Source organism: Serinus canaria, chromosome 18, assembly GCF_022539315.1.
Source record: "Serinus canaria isolate serCan28SL12 chromosome 18, serCan2020, whole genome shotgun sequence".
Classification (NCBI taxonomy): domain Eukaryota; kingdom Metazoa; phylum Chordata; class Aves; order Passeriformes; family Fringillidae; genus Serinus; species Serinus canaria.
The window spans coordinates 7,616,181-7,619,832 of NC_066331.1; the positions used below are offsets into that span (position 1 = coordinate 7,616,181).

General features: G+C 58.1%; 1 long non-coding RNA gene and 1 other non-coding gene across 2 annotated transcripts; both read left to right on the forward strand.

Moving 5' to 3' along the window:
• The first annotated feature begins 1,302 nt into the window (after positions 1-1,302).
• Positions 1,303-2,948, forward strand: LOC108962681 (uncharacterized). The gene is made up of 2 exons (XR_001991372.3): positions 1,303-1,712; positions 2,542-2,948. It is a non-coding gene; the product is annotated as an uncharacterized LOC108962681 (long non-coding RNA).
• LOC115484718 (small Cajal body-specific RNA 16) lies at positions 1,764-1,919 on the forward strand. The gene has a single exon (XR_003945426.1). It is a non-coding gene; the product is annotated as a small Cajal body-specific RNA 16 (non-coding RNA).
• Positions 2,949-3,652: the final 704 nt, after the last annotated feature.

Sequence of the window (3,652 nt, forward strand, 5' to 3'; positions counted from 1 at the left end):
GAACTCTCTGTGCAGAGATTTTGCCTTTGTGGGGGGATTATAAAAGTGGAATCATGGAATGATTTGTGTTGAAAAGGATCTAAAAGCCCATCTCATTCCACCCTGCCATGGGCAGGGACACCCTTCACTGTCCCAGGTGGGACAACCTGGCCTTGGGCTCTTCCAGGGATGGGGCAGCCACAGCTTCTCTGGGCACCCTGTGCCAGCACCCTCCCAGGGAGGAACCTCTTCCTCACTCCCTTTAGTGTAAAACTATTCTGTCTTGTCCTGTCGCTATCTGCCTGTATCGAAAGTCACTCTCCATCTTTTTATAAGCCACCTTCAGGCCCTGGAAGGGGCTCTGAGCTCTCCTGGAGCCTCCTCTTCTCCAGGTGAGCACCCCCAGCTCTGCCAGCCCGGCTCCAGAGCAGAGGGGCTGCAGCCCCTAGAGCATCTCTGAGACTCCAGCCTTTGGAGCATCTCTGAGACTCCAGCCTTTGGAGCATCTCCGTGGCTCCCTTCGCACCAGCAGCTCCAAAGCCAAACTTTGCCGGTCGGGCCGTTCCGAGCTGCACGGGGTCCTGTTCTCTGCACTCCCGAAGCTCACAGCGCTGGGCTCCGCTCCCGGCCGTTCCCCTCCCGTTCCCGGGCTCCACTCCCGGCGGGTCCCGGCCGCTGCAGTCCCAGATCCCGCCGCACGAGAGCGCTGTTCCTGGCGGGCCGTGCCCCGCGCGGCGCTCTGGCCCGCGGCTGCTCTCGGTGCCCTTCCGGCCGCGTGGGGCTGAGGGAAGGCCGGGGGCCATGGCGGGCGCGGGGGCAGTGAGGGAGGGTGAGAGACATGGGGGGCGGGATGGGGGCTGGGGGTCTCTGGGGTGTTGAGTGCGGGGAGGGGGATGGGGTAATGAGCGTCGGGGGCAGAGTGTTGGGTGCAGGAGGGGCGGTAATGGGGGCTGCGGGTGGTGTGGGACGTTGGGGGACTCGGGGTTTGGGGCGCTGAAGGAGTGCGGCGTGGGGGGGAAACGAGGTACTGCAGTGCAGGGTATGGGGGTTTGGGCGCGGCTGGATTTGGGGGTGCAGAGGGAGTTTGGGATCGGGGTGGCCAGTATTGAGGTACGGGGGGAAGGGTGTAGGGTTGCAGGGGGTGCTGCAGTGGGGCTGGAGGACGGTGTGGGAGGCAGGGGTGAACGTGAGGCTGGGAGAGACAGGGTTTGGGGGGCTTGGGATGCAGTGAAGGGGGGTAGTGAGGGCCTGGGGGACAGGGTGTGGGGTTCTGTGCTGGGGAATGCAACTGGGGGGGGGGGTTGGGGGTGCAGGGGAGGATGTTGGGGTGTAGTGGGGTAGTGAGGGCCTGGGGGTCAGTGGGGGGGAGGCTGCAGTGGGGGCTGTGGGAGGCAGGGTTTGGGGTCTCTGGGGGCTTTGGGACTGTGTAGAGGTCGGTAGGAGGGCTGGGGTGCTGTGCAAGGACAGCCCCGGGGTGTGGCTGCTCCCTGGGGAGGCGTTGGGCCCACAGCTGGGTGGGGAGCAGGGGGAGAGCTCTTTAGGGCCTGTGGGGTGTAAGGGGTGAGCTGTGTGGTGGGGAGGGGGCTGCAGGGCCAGCAGCCAGAGCAGGATTTGGTTTTGCCGTGGAGTGTCCCAAAACTTTGTGTGTCCCAGGGTTTCCTGCCGGGGCTCAGCCCCAGGTGGTGACACAGGTGGGACTGGGTGCTTCCATTCCTGAGGTGAGGGAGCACCAGGTGAGTCATGGGAGCCCTGTGTGCCCCCCTGGGCAGGGGTGGGGGGGGTCTGTGGGCTGGGGAAGGGCTGCTGGGTGGTACCAGCCAGCCTCACCCGTGCCCAAGAGCAGCTCCCAGGTGGGCTCCATGCTGGGCCTCACCTGTGCAGTAACAGGTGTGAACATTCATGAAGCATTTTGATGGTCATGTATGATACTGCATACAACAGCTGCACTGCTAATCCAAGGAAAAACGGGTTAGATTGGGTTTTTTTAATGTGTACTGAGTCTTTGGAAAATGTTTTACAAAATCCAACTGGTGCTCTCTCAGGTATGGAAATGAGAACTTGGGTACTTGATTTATCATTAGATGCTGTTTGAGTTGCAGCTTTGTTCCCCACGTAGCAGGGAATTGTGATAAGGTGGTTTCTGCACTTGAGCAAATGTAAAGCTTTGTTTGAAGTTGCGTACTTTGCTCTCTTGTTTACATGTCTGGTTTCTCTCCTGCAGGGGCGGGTTCACCTGGGGACACCTCAGGGTACTCTGTGCCCTGGCAGGTGTGGGAAGGGAGAGGGGAAGGCCTGTGCTGGGAACCTGGCACCACACTGATCCTGGCTCCTGGCAACCATTCCTTGCCAAAATAAGAAGTGCTTTTCCAGTTTGTTGTTGCTGTGGGATGGGTGATCTGGCTCTGGAAGTGCTCGTGGTAGAGATGCTTTTGGGAAGGATTTTAGTGAGAGCTGGGGTGGATGATGCTTCAGTTAACACTGATCTAGGGGAGGTAGGTGTGTGTAGGGTGGTGGCTCTGGCTTTAGCATTCCTGGCTGAACATATTGGTTTTTTATTTTCAGGTGGCTGGACCAGGAGGTAATTCTGCTTCTTGCAGTTTGGTAATACCTGTGTGGTCTTTTTGGGTTATCACAGAATCATAGAAGGGTTTGGCTGAAAGAGAGCATAGAGACCATATCCTTCCACCCCCTGCCATGGGCAGGGACACCTTCCTCTATCCCAGGTTGCTCCAAGCCCAGTCCAACCTGGCCTTGAGTACGTCCACAGCGTCTCTGGGCGCCCTGTGCCAGGGCCTCCGCACCCTCCCTAATTCCCTAAAACCCTTCTCTGTGCCTGTTGAAACCATTCTCCCTTGTCCTGGCACTCCATGCTTTTGTAACAAGTCCCCCTCCAGGTTTCCTGTAGGTTATAGAAAGCAATTGTGCCTAATGGATGATGAACGTGAATAAAATCCATTTTTCAAAGCTGACTGACTTCTTGTTTAATCCTTTTGTGCCCGAGCACTGTAGGCAAGTGTTTACCTGCTGCAGGTGGCTGTGCAGAAGTGACACCTGCATTGTCCCCGATGCTGTCACACCCTGCAGATGTGTCCCAGCCCTGACAGGGAGCTGTCAGGCACTCGGATCCTGAACTGAGCTGTGGGATTTGGGAGCATCTCGGTGTGCTGAGCTCCCACCTCCACTAGAGGGTGTGGAGTTCCGCAGAATCCTTTGTTTTCATGGAAATGAGAGAACCGGGAGCCTTTCTGCTCTCGGATGTGCAGGCAGCGAGGCCGTGGCAGGATTACATCCCTCGGGAGATCCCTGCTCCGTGCCCTGGCAGCAGCCCAGGCTGCATTACACAACTGCCAGCCGGGCTCGGGGCATGCCATGGGATGTCCCTGGCCAGGCTGCAGCCAGGAGGAGCAGCTGGAGTGTGCAGGGGTGGCAGCTTTGCTGTAGGTTTGATCAGGTCGTGCCCAGCTCCTGGACGAGGTTTCCTGGAGGGATAACTTGCACATCCAAGTTCCCTGTCCTTTTATTTAGGGAGAAAAATGTATCTAAACAGCAGGGACAAATGTTTCACTTGCACAAGATCCTGGCTCCTAGATTTCCCTTCCTGGAGGGAATTTCCACTTGCTCTGCAACCTTCCCAAGCCAAGCCCAACACCAGTGTGCTGTGAAATTCCATAAG